The sequence below is a fragment of the Diplotaxodon limnothrissa genome, linkage group LG22 (assembly GCF_057381915.1).
Source record: "Diplotaxodon limnothrissa isolate DT_005_m linkage group LG22, D_limnothrissa_male_GT1.1, whole genome shotgun sequence".
Classification (NCBI taxonomy): domain Eukaryota; kingdom Metazoa; phylum Chordata; class Actinopteri; order Cichliformes; family Cichlidae; genus Diplotaxodon; species Diplotaxodon limnothrissa.
Genome location: NC_140616.1, coordinates 16,593,106 through 16,607,833, shown reverse-complemented (window position 1 = coordinate 16,607,833; position 14,728 = coordinate 16,593,106). Strand labels below are relative to the sequence as shown.

Sequence of the window (14,728 nt, the reverse complement as noted above, 5' to 3'; positions counted from 1 at the left end):
TGCTTCAAACAAACCACCATGCCAATCAGATTACTTCTTCCATGTGAGGGTGAAGAGGTGACCCTCCTGGATAAGATGGTGAAGGTTTGCTGCGTTTGGTGAACAGTGTGATAATAAAACCAGGGAAGAATGAAACCTGCTCCTGTTAAATGTTCTTAAGTCTTGTGCTGTTATTTTTTCAAAAGATACAGTAAATAAAGTAATGTTAGTAGTGGGTGATATCATGTAAACACTCATGATTTTGTGTAAACATTTTGTCATTTGTAAACTGTAAATGATATGGATTTTACACTGTTACTGATGTGATGCTCTATAAGGTGGTTTTAATAAAATAAAAAAAGAGGCAAAAATTAGTTTGTTTCTTTATTCAACTTTTGAACAGTGGGACTCAGTCAGTACATATTCAGTAAATGCAAATTATTTACACGGCAGTGCACTACAGGCATACATCTAGACTCCTCCACAGTAGCAGGTGGGATTTTCCTTTTTTGAGGACGGCTTCTTTTACCTGTCACTACGGATGGTCTGTTTATGTTTTGATCAAGAGCCTTTTTTTGGGCAGCTGAAGAGGAGAAGTCTATCTTATGGCCAACCTCTGGCTGTATCTTGGTCACATTACCCAGCAAAACCCAGTAAGCAGGTTCATCTGTAACAGTCCTTGTGCCACGATCAAGACTGTTGCTTCTACTTTAAACAGAAGAGCAGCGACATGGCTGCAGTTCTCTGCGACTCCGGCCATACAGCTGCAGTGGGCGACTTCAACCTTCCCTGTGATGCTCACAGTGACCCATGGCTGCAATGCTGGTTCATTCAGTCTTTGAGAGTGCAGCACCTGAAACACACACAGACAAAGTTCATTTAAAGACAAGAACTAATGAGCCATGGCCGACATAAATGTGTTTTATCTACTTTATCATAAATGTAACAAAGTGTTTAGAAAGTTAGCACATACATGTGATTTTTCATTTCTTTATGTGTCCATCGCTGCATGTTAGTGTAAATCTGTCTGTTCTCTGTCAGAAACCTGCCTGCAGAGAATGAACCTAAAGTATGTAATGCAAGGATGTCATCACTTTAGAGATGGGGAAAGCATAAAGTGACAATTATGAATCACTTAATATGATAAGGAGATTCTGCAGGTCATTAATCAATGTATAAAACTAAAATAAAATGTATTTTTAGTGACACAGGATACAAACATGGAAGCAAGATGTATAATTAGGATTATTTATAATAAATATGAATAAATTAGTGCAATTTCTTTAACCATAAAGAATAACTAAATCCTTCAGGACAATGTCACATCAATGCACTGAACTCACTGTTATCCCTCTAACAGCCTCCACATGTTCTCACTGTAATTTCCCCTCATGAATGAATTTATGCTGCACTAATGTGAATGTTTGCAGGGAAATCAAACGCATTTCACACGCAGTACTCGAGCTGACTTACCTTTGTTTGAATGACGACTTGTACGCGCTGACTCCACAGACAAGGTACGAAAATATGTCAGGCTACGTCAGTAGCGCTAGGTGTTCGGGGTTTCTACTCCACGGCTGTATTTCATACGGGTCCACATTTCCAATGCACGCTATTTTCTGCAAGTACCGCTGCTTCGCCTCTGGACGCAATCGGTCTCTATACAGTTCACTCTCTTTTGAGCTGCTTTTAAGCATCTTTCTTGTAGTCGTCGTTCCAACACAGTGTGTTTTTTTGATTCGTAGACCCCGAAAATGGCGCTGCGCTCCCACAATGCATTGCGGCGTGACGTCAACTCCAAAGCCCTATTAGACTAGGGACCCTGAAGGCAAGTTATCATACAGCAGGCGAACCGCAACATGGGAAGCACAAGTGTAGGTGATGCCTGAATCCTGCAGTCCTACATTATAACACAATGTAATGACACACCAGGCGAAGTAACCAAGACATGGAGCAAGAGGAAATTTTTACCAAGACAGAAGAGCAATTTCAAGCAAACCACAAGTCAACGTGAAATTACACCCTCAGGCATAATTAAACTGGAAAATCCTTCCTCTTCTATGTGCCAAGCCTGAGCGGGACTTTCCATGTGACTTAGGTCAGTATGCACGATTGTGCGAGCACACGCACATGCATGTATTCAGGTTTTGTGGCTCAGGGGCAATCACATGCAAGCGAGGCTTACACACTGGGATGGTGTCCCAGTTCTTGAGACAACCTCAGGGTAAAAATCCTATTGAGATAGAATAAATGCTTTCAGTCTTCAGTCAACTCTTAAAGGAAATCGCCAAGTTCGCATCAGCTCATGCAGTGTTATGACTACCATCGTGAGATGATTTAATCCCATGGTTTTCAAATGAAGATGCAGGTCAGTGTAAGGCCACATAGTTGCCTTTCATTTGGAGCCACACTATAATTTGTGTGTCAAAATGAAGAAGGGGAAATAGCAGTAAAAAGTGTCACTTGGCGTTACCGCGGTAATGGTTTTAACACGTAAAGCTCTTGAGACCAGAGCAATAACATGTTGGCTGCTGAGCTGCAATAAAGGAAATAAATCCAGGTTTCTCTTGCCTGTAATTTTGCAAAGAGACAATTAGGTGCACAGCCAAACTGCAATGGAACATTTTACGCTGTTGCCCTGTGAGTGCATGCTGGCACATCAAGCCTCAATTTCATAAATACTTTTGGTCATTTTTGAACTATTGATAAGTTATAAACAGAACCCCTGGCCCTCGCCCAAACAAACATCCTTTTCCAACCATTTCCAGTACCATCATTACAAAGTGTTTCTTCCACTTCCAAAGGTAAACAAGTCCATCAGCTTAAAAAAAAGCATCTAACAGTCAACATGTCGCTGATGATGATTCCATTCATTTAATACCATGTGCTGACCCGAAAAATCACCCTGATCTATTCAGCGGTAAGGTCACACCAGTGGAACGCTTCATCCCCTCGAATCCAATCAAAATGTCACCACTGGTTTTACAGACATGTGGACAAGCTCTAATCTAATGTACATATTAACTGATATTAAATGTTTTCCATATGATATAATATTTTTATTCCAAAAGTAGCTCTTAAACTCAGATAAAGTGAAAACAACAGGACACATATCAACCTCACCAGAGACCCAATGATACAATATTATCACATTTAACACACAGCAGAATATGAATTTTAGACTGAATTTTGATATTAGCATTGGAATAATATTTTCATGTATTGCAAGTTATCACCTTTTATCAACTTCAATTTATGTCCTTGGAGTTAAAGTTTGTCATTATCTGTGTTATGTAATAAGAAAGTCCAGCGTCTCTTGTGTCTCTTTCTTCAGTAGCTCTTATTGCTGTAATATTGCTTTGTGAAAAAGACAGAATGACAAACGGCTTCACTAATAACAGTCATAAGCATTGCCTGCGCCTGACAAACCGAAGTGTTTGTATTACAGTCTGGACTACTGTAGTACTGCAGGTATTTTGAATGTGACACACTTGACTTATAGATTTTGGGTCATAAGCTGCTTATACAGACTTGGACTGCACTGATTCAATATTTGAATCCAATATCAGACTCACGAAACTAGATCAGATATCAGTGACAATGAAACAATCCACAGGACAACCCTTTCTAGGTAGTTAGTACGACACTTTCTCTGCATTTCAGTATAAGCCTTGCTCAGAACCCATATGGAAAAGATATATATAAATCTTATAAAGTTTGTATCTGTCTTGTATGAAATTTGTATGAAAAGCATACAAGAGTGAAAACACATATAAGATCCCTTGAAAAATTATATAATGAAACTTGTATGTTTTGTATACTTACTAAAAAAATATATGAAAGTAATGAGAAAGTGCCACTTTCATGAGTAATCACATATAAGTTTTTACTATTTCTTTTCCATATGGGAAGTTTTTACTGCACTTACAGTAACATAACTTATTGCTGTCAACTTGATTTATTTATTATTCCACTTGGTCACATGAGTGCCGCTCAACAAGCTGTATACTACATACAAGAAGAGCCATAATGCTTTATTTATGACACCATGATCTGTTTGTGTAGATAACAAAAGAAAAGGGAAAAAAAAAAACATGAGATGTGGACTGGTACATATATAGCACGGTTCTACTCAATTTGGGCACTCAAAGAGCTTTCTGCTACAAGCCTCATTCACCAAATCTCACACACATTCATACTATACTAGGGCTGCTCAATTAATCAAATTTTAATCACGATTACGATCTGGGCTTTCAACGATCATTATGACTGAGCCGATTATTAGCCCCTCCCTCATTTATCCGCGACACCTTAAAGGCCAGTCCGTGAAAATATTGTCGGGCATAAACCGGTCCGTGGCGCAAAAAAGGTTGGAGACCGCTGATTAAGAGGACCCGAGGGAAGCTCGGAAAGCTAAGCAGAAGTTATTTGGAGAGGAGAGTGACTGCCGTTGGTTGAAAAGAGAGGTTAAAAAAAAAAAAAAAAAAAAACTTCAGTGGTGTTGCACACTATTTTATATTATTTTTTAAAGTCATTGTTAACCCTTTAAATCCGGTCAGAGCAGCATGCTCCGTTTTGTGTAACTACTTTTAAATCCCTGTAGAATCTGAACCACGTAAGCTAGCGCAATAATTTGTTTTGCATATGAAACCGGGGGAGTTGTACTTACAACTTATGCCATCAGCTTGTCCTCGGTCACGGTTTCCTTCCACATATAGCTTTGCAAAAATTGCATAAAAAGCGCTTGCAGGAACAAAAACATAATATTCCAGAAACACGCTTTGCCGATCCGATCAGCTGTTCGTAACACTTCCCACAGTTAAACAGACGTCAGCGCGAACTGTCTCATGTCTGCCATTTCCTGGCCGAAACCGGAAGTGACGTCATTTTCGCGGAAATGTAGTTTTTTACTTGTAGACCTTAAAAACCTCTACTGGTCATGTTTGACTTTTCTGAATAGTTTCTGGGATGCTTAGAACTCGAATTGCACTGCTGGAAATAGTTTATTTTGATGCACCTGCTGTTTTCTTTGCAAATTTGCATCATAGGATTGTTTTTTTTGTTTTACCTGCAGTGTATATAAAAATTGGTGTATCTCCAAAATAAAACTATGAAGACACTCAAAATAAATTTCCTGTTGTTGTAAACTATTTTTTGCAACTTTTTTGTATTTAAAGTTTTGAAGGATAAGCCTCTTAAATTTCTCCAAGTAGAAATATATGTAAAAAAACAAAACAAAAACGATTTTCAATTTTTTTGTAGTTTATTGCACTTTTTTGCAATTAATGTAGTTACTATGGACTTAATGCATACATATTATTAAAATATGGGCTATAACAGTTATTTAGCAACTTGAAATGCTCCCACAAATGGCACTACAACATGTAAAAAAATAATATAAGCTCTGGCGGACTTGGTTCTATAGTAGGTCTTAAAGGGTTAAATAAATATCGTCAAATAATCGCGATCTCAATTTCAGTGAAAATAATCGTGATTATCATTTTTGCCATAATCGAGCAGCCCTATACTATACTACACTATACTCTACTGTATCTAAGCACTTATACCCAACATTCGGATACACTCACACACCAACATTTTGCTCAAGGGTAAATGGGCAGGATGTGCCAGGGATCGATGCACCGATCTTCCAATTGGTAGAGGACGCGCTCTACGACCTGCGTAACAGCCCCCACCTCAAAGATTTAAAAATAAATAAATACATACAGCATGAAAAGCGCAGACAGTGGACAATGCTGATGGACCAACAACTGGACAAGCGACAGACCGGTTGTACCACATAGTTTTGACACACTGCAGGTGAATGGGCAGTTCAAAGCTGCCCACAAACTGCCTGCTCACTGCCATCGTTGAACCATAATTACCCCAAACGAGGTGCACTCAGACTCAGAGAGGAATTTTGTCACTTATTTTACTAATAAATAACAATTTAGCTAATATTTGGGGCACATAAATCTGTAATGTTTGCTGATGGACAGCACACTAGACACTCTAATAGAAATACTGTGTTGATTAAACTGGCATTTATATATCTGTTTCACTGAGTGCCTAGCTGAATTCTCTCACCTCCCAACCCAGAGTCACACACCCTTCATAATGAACCAGAAAACATTTGTTTTGTGCCTTGGGAATCTAGGCTAACATAATTACGGTCCTGTACTTTAAACAGCTAAGCTGTCAACCCAGATGTGGCATTTCCTGTATCATGAATTGGCCAGTTTTTGTTTTTATAATCTACTTTTTCTATTTTTGAACCGAACCCAGTCCGTCACATTTCGGCTCTCATCATCTGACGCCCGTCTCATGTTGATTTAAAATAGTTTGCACTTGACTATGGGTGCTTTTTTGGTAATGTGATAGCATTATGAGGAAAACCTTTGGCGGTGAGTTTGGTGAGTCTATATTTAGGTAAAGATGATGCAAGCTCCCTGGGATATTGATAAAAATACTTTTACCATCCCAGACTGGAAATAAGTGGCTCTGAATGTTCCTCAGAAAAGTGTTTATCACGTACGCCAACTTCTGGTTACATTCTAGCTTGAGGACAGATTTCCTGATCATGACAATGCATTCAAAGTTCATGGCGTGGGGCCAGGGGACAGCCCAGAGACTAGATGACAAACGCTATAGAAAATCTATTTTTTGTTTTACATAGCTGTGTTTACATATCACACCAAGAAGAAATAATTTAACTTTTGTACAGCTGTCACTGCTTCTATCCACGGGATCAGACGCATGGAAGCAAATTCAAACTGGTTATTGTTCAATTTCCCCGCACTCATAAGGTGTAGGCCAACTTTCTCTCAGCTGGACATCGAAATAAACCTGAAGGGTAATGACTCTATTGAGCCCATTATTTGCCAGACAAATATAATAATAATAATGTCTGACATTAAACAGAGAGTGGGGACAGGCTGTACATGAGCGAATGCCTCTGATGCTGCACTATTTACTAAACAGAGTCACAGGCAACAGGGCGAGGTACTTTTCCACTGTATCTGCTACACAGTGATGAGACAACAGCTTCTTTTGAAGTGCAATGATTGCGTAGCAAAACTCTATCATGTCATTATGACATTCATCTTCATGTATCACCATGGAGACAGCAGGGAAATATGACTTTCTACCACCTAGGACAGGAAGTGCTGATATCATTTTCCTATTTCACAAAGGGATATCTATTCATCTCTGTGAGCTTCAAACAAAGATAAACGAGAAAAATGAACCATTTAAATTTCACAAGTCAAGACACAAAACAAAAGACATAACTATTTGCAAAGCTACATTATAAACAAACTTTTCTTTAAGCTCTACATGCCAACACATTGTAATATAAACACAGTAAATAATAAGGCTGTGTTATAAAGAATGGACATTAGACACTGAGTGAGCTCTGCTTCATCCAACCATAAACGGGAAATAATGAACCCAACCACGGAGCTGTTGTGCATCGAGCTTTGCGTCAGCACGGTTAATGCCATATACCGACTGAAATCTTAAGCATTTCCAAACAGAGCTGAGAGCAAATTTCTCTCTGCAGCACAGCAGGGTTGTGAACTCTGCCATCATAACCACAGGGTTGTTGAAGAACTTTCCAGGCCTAAACTCCCCTCTGATCAGGCTTATGGTTAATTTACAGTGCTATGGTTGTGTCTCTTTGTGGAGGTATTGGTCTACAGAGAGCCTCTGGAGAGGGGTTTTCACCCTTAGCAAGCATGCCCTCGTCCAGTCCTCCATTAAGCATCAGGGAAATATGTATTTTAAAGACGTTAAAAGGTTTGTGTTAAAAGCCTGAACGAACAGAACCAAATAAAGTTTTAAAAGTAATAAAATAAAGAAATAACCAAGTAAATCTTGTAACCTAACAACATTTACTTTAGTTGGATGTTGACAATGCCCATCTTTGGCTTTATGCCGCTGCTTTTCATTTCACACAAACAAAACTGAAATTATGCCTGCCAGAGCCTGCCATGTAGCCAACGCCGCTGTCAGCATTTATACTTATGCATGGTTTGCCCGCACTGCCGCCAAAACACTGGTTAGCAGTGGGATATCTCTACTCGAGGTGATCCTTTCTCTTCCAGTCAATTAGAAAAATGGCAGAAGAAGAAACAATGCAATCAATCAAAAGGATATAAATACCATCACGAATGCCAAGTTGCTTGGTGATTTCTATCCAGATGCTCTGAAAATTCAAGTGTTAACTTCCAATAACGTTTGTGAAATTTGTGGTTACTTTCACAACTGACTGGCTATGGCAATGCACGTCTGTGTCACTGGATGCTGTGTACACTTCAGTTTCCAACATGACATATACTCCAAAGTAGGGCTGCCACGATTAGTCAACTAGTTCCGATTACGTCGACTATTAAAATCGTCGACGACTAATTTAATAGTCGACGCGTCGTTTGAAGCTTTGTAAGATCCCAAAAGACGCAGGAATAAGTAGTAGAATTTAAGAGTGTAATAACGGACTGAAACAGAAGATGGCAGCACTGCATGTACAAGGATGCAAGCTGCCGTTAAACCCCGAAGAAGAAGAAGCTGTGTCCCAGAATTCATAGCGCGGCCCAACGCATTTGTCAACAATGGCGGCAGCTAGTTAGTTTTAATATTACTCTTATTATTCTTTCTGGGTCACAAAATAAACATTTAACATGTTTTCAGGCGAGAATGTAGCTGTGTAAACCTCAAATATCTGCTCAGTTTATCAGGACACCACATATTTTCAAAAGCGCTCCGACGTTTTCTGAGACGTCTGTTACCCACCAGCTCGATAGCTAGCCGGGGTTCAAGGCTCACTCGAGCCTGTGAGAACACCGGACTCCCGGCAAATCGTTTTCAAACCCACCGCCGTCTTTCGCTACTCAGGTTAAACATTTAATATAAGTCACTTAGATAACTTAAAAATGTTATTGTTTGGCTTTTTTTTTTTATATTTTATTTGTTCCTGAGTAAATCGGTTTGGCTGAGAAATAAAGTTATAGTTTTTACACAGCTGAATAAACGTCAAGCAGACAACTGATTATCAGAAGTATGAGATACTCGAGAGTATACTCCGGTGTCCTGTTATATTTTAGATAGCAAGGAGCAGACGGCTGAGTTTATTAAACTCCACCGAAACAATCTGGAGATGTCATTAAAATTTAATAAACTATCATCTTGTCTTTATTTTTAGTTAGCGCATACCTTAAACACTTCAAGCTGTAAGCTAATGATAGTTATATAAGAGCAGATGCATGCTGGTGCAATAAACTGTATGTTTTACGTCCAATGGATGCATGATCTGATTATTCGACTAATCGTAGAAATAATCGGTGACTAGTCGACTGTCAAAATAATCGTTTGTGGCAGCCCTACTCCAAAGTAACCACATTATCAGATAGATACAGACACATATGAGCTACGACAGACGCGAAATGTTCAGCGAGCAGATTTTTCAAGAGATCACTGTAACAAACGTGATACTTGCATTCAGTTTTAGTCTCCAGTTAACAAAGAAACCAATTCGCGTTTTGTACCTCACTCCTTAGCTGGTGTTTGAGGGCTAGTGGACATTTGATGCTCTGACTGCCTAAGTAACTCTCTAATCTATCAGCCTGTCACATGTCAATCAATTATATCCATACCATCTCTTAGTTTGGACGGGGACACACCACCTTTACGTGGCCAGCTGTTATTTCACTGGTTGTCACCTGAAATCGCTGAATATCATTATCCGCGTCATTTCTGGTTGCTGCTAGTCACATCCTGTGTCGCCGCCCCTTTAATTCTCAAATATGAAACCGCAGTTAAATATCACCCAGGTCTTTATTTTAGAAAGTACCTAAAATATTTTACAGTGCTCAAAACTGACACAGTGGTGTTTGACTTATGCAAATATTTAACAAGAAAACAGCTGTTATACTTAGCAACCAGAGAGGAAAAAGAAATACAAACTTTAAAATAAACCTACTTCAAATGAATGGCAGTGTTCTTCTATAGTTGAGTCACACTCTCTTAGGAAATACAGCATATTTACTAGATGCAAGTCATGTTCTTCCCTTTCTTTGCTGATGCATTACCATCATTACGGGTCAGTGGATTTGTATAAAGCCATTGGCAGGACATGTATTGTGCCACAATGTGACCATGATTGGAAGCAGAAAGGAAACTTTTCAAGGGAAAAATAATAACTATATAAATAAGAGAAAAAAAAACCTCCTTGTGCTGAATTCACTAGACCGGTGATGCTTTCCTAAAGTGTTTGGCATACGTAGGTCGATATTTAGGATTCCAATTTTTGGTCCACTGTTAGTTACTAATTTATAGTTCAATAATGACTTGTTGTCTGAAATCGAGTTATTCATTCAGTCTTAACTGTCCTGCTCTTCTTCCTCCAAGAATACCACAGAAGCTCATGTACCCTCTAAATCATCTGAGTTAACAGCAAAGTTGGTGATGAAGACATAATGCCAGCCTGATGTAAACATTACAAAGCCAAAGTCTTACAGCAAGTGAAAGGGCAAACACAGATGTCATGAATGATGTCAAGAGATTCCCAGGAACGAAAGTCATATTTTTTGGGGGCCAACACTCATTACTTTAGGGCAGAACAGGAGACATTAGGGGAATCCACTCCTTCAGTTCTCCACATTGTGCATCTCATCATCAATACATAACATAACAGTCCCTCCACTGTCCGCTAAAGACTTTTCACTATAAACAGCAGGAAGCAGATTGGTGAATTTATGGGGGGCAGGGGACAGCACTAGCTATTTCTGTTCTACAATGAAGGAGGAAAGAAACCCCCATAAACAACGACTCACAATTCACCAGCAGAGATGAGGCTCACTGTGCAATATATGCCATGGACACACTGATTTCACAGCCTCTAAATTTATTTGGCTGAAATTCTACTGCCAAAGTCTACTAAAGCTACAGTAGAAGGGATATAACAGAACTAAGCTGAAGATTAAAATATGTCCTGCTTTAAGACCAGGATGAGTTTTATGCACATTTACTACGATATTCTTCAGAAGTCTATTTTATGTTATCTGGATTCCTGGTTACATAATCATAAACACAAAGATAAAGCTGTAATATAACCTATTACTGTTCCCACATAACAAAAGACTCACATTTTAATCATTTGTCACAAGCAGAAAACCCTAAAAACCCTATTAACCCTATTTGACAGTAAAAAAAAAAAAAGATGTTTAAATATTCTCTGTCAGTTCCCAGCACATACTTATTTGCTAGTTCATTCAACAAGCCACAGAAAAAGTCAACATACGTGTATCATTCTAATAAGATAAGAGGGAATACTGCAATAGAGCAAATGTTGCTTCAGCTCAAGGGTCTTCTGTGGCTCGGCCACAGGTTACTAATAAAATAAAATAAAACCAAGAAGCTTTGAAGGAGTTTCATTTCAGCAGATTTGACAATTTGAGACTAGTCATCAGCTGAAACCAGTTCTTGTTTTCTGTCCCCAAACTTGGTTAGCTGCAAATAAAAGTTAAATGTATTATATCATAAAAGTACAAGAAGAACATTTTAACCTACTTTTTAGAAACCACCAATACACCTGTCAAGGGTTTTACCTAGCTAAGAATGTACTTTTTATTAAAGGCAAGGCAGGCGAGGACACAATGAGTCGGTGTTACCTTACCTGACAGAAACCTAAGGTGTTCTGATCATGTAATAAGGAAAAATGCAAATCATGCTTGAGTAAATAAAGTTCTCTGATGAATTTCCACGAGGGGCTGACCTCTATTAGTCATCTCTTTATTTATTTATACATTTTTTAAAAACAGATTTTCTCATCCGAAAATAGCAGGTGCATAAGATATGTGTAATATTTCTTTTAAAACAAATTCCTAGTTTCAAGAGATGTAAACAATAACATATATTTATGTGTAACATGGCAGTAGTACTACAGCAACAAAAAAGCTGACTAACCAAGTCACTTGTGCCGCTGAAAGAATAGTAAAGTTTGAGTTTCTACATTAAAACACCGAACTGACCAAGTTTTCCTAAAGCTACAGCACAAATGGTTTGGTTCTGTGTACAAATCCCAAATCTGGAATTAATTCTGTTCAAGTGAAATGCTACAGGGGATCAAGAGCAAGCAAAAGCACCGTGACTCACTGACGGAAAGCCCCAGTGAAGATGCCCTGAATTTATTTAACATGCATGCTTTAAAAGTCAGCACCGCCATCGAGGAAGGACTGAGCAACTGATATGCTACTACTAATTAAAACAGTGATACAAAGCGACAGCAGTAAACAATGTACAGAAGTATCTGTATTGAGATCATAATGTAATAGTTAAATTGATTTTACATGCAGGTTACTTAGTGTAAAATCATTAACCTTCCCCCACAACCCCCAAAACAGAGAAGTAAACCGTCTTCACTTATAGATATATATACATACATACACACATACATACATGTATACTATATATGTATACATATATATTAGCCTAAATGTCTAACAAAACACAAAAGCAGAAGAACTTTGGCTAAAGTTGCATATTTTCCGAAAGTTCAACTGTGGCCACGGCTTTTAGAGCCCTAAACTAAAAGCTGGAAAGACCCAGCTCTGTCAACTTATTTTAAAAGTAGTAAAAACGTTCATGCATGAGATACCTTACTCGTCGTGTGGAGCTCAGCGCAGAAACGATCTAATATTGTTTACAATTTCCACTTGGCTAACCAGGGTTAGCCTGCTAGCTACGGGTGGCTAGTGACTTAACTTTAATCGCCCAAAGAGTTGCTGAGCAGCTGAGCCGAAGCCAAATGCTCACTCACTAACAAAGACTTCAAGTGGGTGGTTTATATAAGCACCCCTTCGCGCTCGTAAACCTTTATTTGGTGTCGGATAAAGGTTTCTGTCGACCACCACTTTAACAAGGAAATTTTACAAGCTAACAAAGCTAAAAAAAAAGAAAAAAAAAATTGCTAGCATCCCAGCAGCCTCGAAGAGAAGGAAGTTCTGATCTTACAAAAGCTCAGCTGGTTCGAGCTACGAGGTGAAAACTTACCGTCGTACAACCTCCCCCTGATTTTCCTTTACTTCACAGCTGAAGTGTACACCGTTGTCTCCATTTCGCAGGAAGCAGTACCTGAAAATGTGTAGCAGCAGAAAAAACCTGGCAGGACAGCCGAGGTACATTCCCCGAGTCTGATTACCGCGGTCAAGTTAAACACCAAAATAAAACAACATTCAAACTTCCGATATGTAATATGATAATTTCACAATAAATGCTTTTCACGATAAAGGCTTTTCTAATAAGCGGTGGAAGAACCGATGTAAAGCAATATATATATATATATATATATATATATATATATACATACATACATACATACATACATACATACATACATACATACACATGCAGCTGCTCCTCTGCACATGTCCAAACTATCTCAGTCTACCGTAAGTGTCCACACCTGTCTCTATATGTGATCCAGCAGGGGATATCAAACCTACAGGGAATGATCAAACGTTAGCCTTTTCTTTGGGGTTTTGTTTGTCTCAATAATTCACTACCTTTACTCCTTGCAGCTTCACTGTCTCACTCTCATTCACACACATAAATGGAAGTGAGAACACTTACATCCTCGTTCAAATCTTTAGCAATTCAGTTTCTTCTTGTTTTCTAAAGTCTACAATTTCTAATAGCTTTTTAATAGGTTGCAGCAGAGTAGGACAAACTGCATTCTGCATTATGTTCGACACACAATACAAAAAAGTGCATGACATAAACATTTGTGGCACTATATGTCATACAAAATTATTGATGATTATCTTTCAAATGAAAGTGTTATTTAATTTGGATGAATATTGTATTTGTTTGTTTGGGGTTGTTTTGTTTGTTTGTTTTTGCAGTGTCTGTCTACCATTTAATGTGTGTATCTTATCTCTCCCAAATTGTCTAAAGTTTCTTTAATTTGTAAAACTTACAAATGGCAGAAGATGACACTTTTATCTTGTCAGATGCTTTTTAAATAAGCTGCCATCTAAAAATAAAGAATTTTGTTTAAAAAGGCTAAACATATTAAGAATTTGGATTAATTTGTGCTAAAATGTTATTTTCTGATAAGCTCTTATGAGTAAAATAACATATTATTTGCAAATCCAAATAAAATCACCTGGACAATTTTACCACCTTTAACATTTTACTCTTACTTTTTTACCTACTTTTACTTTTCCCGGACGAAGCTTTTATTTGTGAAATAACTCACTGAGTTAGAAAACTTCTTCCTTGTTGCAGCTGATGACTTGACACGTTGACCATGCCTGTGTTTACGTAGCAGAGGAAACACTGTCCCCCTGCGGACATTGCTGAGTAGTTTTGTAACACACCCACAACTCCAGCATTCAACTTCTTTTTATGAGTCATCCTAATCGAAAAATAACACTGACTGTATTTTTGCCATGACCACTAACAAGTCTTAACCCAAATATTTAGTGGTCGACTACACGGAGAACACTTTTATGTGTCTGGTCTCAACACCAGGACTTTCCTTTACATCTGCTGTACTGTGGGGGAAAAAGAAAGAAAGAAGGGAACGTCACTGTAATAGTAGTTTTTTAAAAATGTTGTCTTAAGAACAACTTTCTTCTTCTCAAAGCAAGCTGATATTTGTTAGTTGTTGATAAGTAACATGTCTTAACATGACCATGACTGCCCAACTTTAAAAAGTTCACTAAAGTTTGTGACGGTGTGCAGACGGTGT

At 38.3% G+C, this 14,728-nt stretch overlaps 1 protein-coding gene across 1 annotated transcript in view; it reads right to left on the bottom strand.

The window, feature by feature from the left end:
• rnf19a (ring finger protein 19A, RBR E3 ubiquitin protein ligase) overlaps window positions 1-13,149 on the bottom strand; it is a 28,264-nt gene extending 15,115 nt beyond the window's left edge. The window contains exon 1 of the mRNA XM_085346242.1: window positions 13,027-13,149. The gene's annotated coding sequence lies outside the window, so the exon portion shown is untranslated. The remainder of the gene's footprint in view (window positions 1-13,026) is intronic.
• Window positions 13,150-14,728: the final 1,579 nt, after the last annotated feature.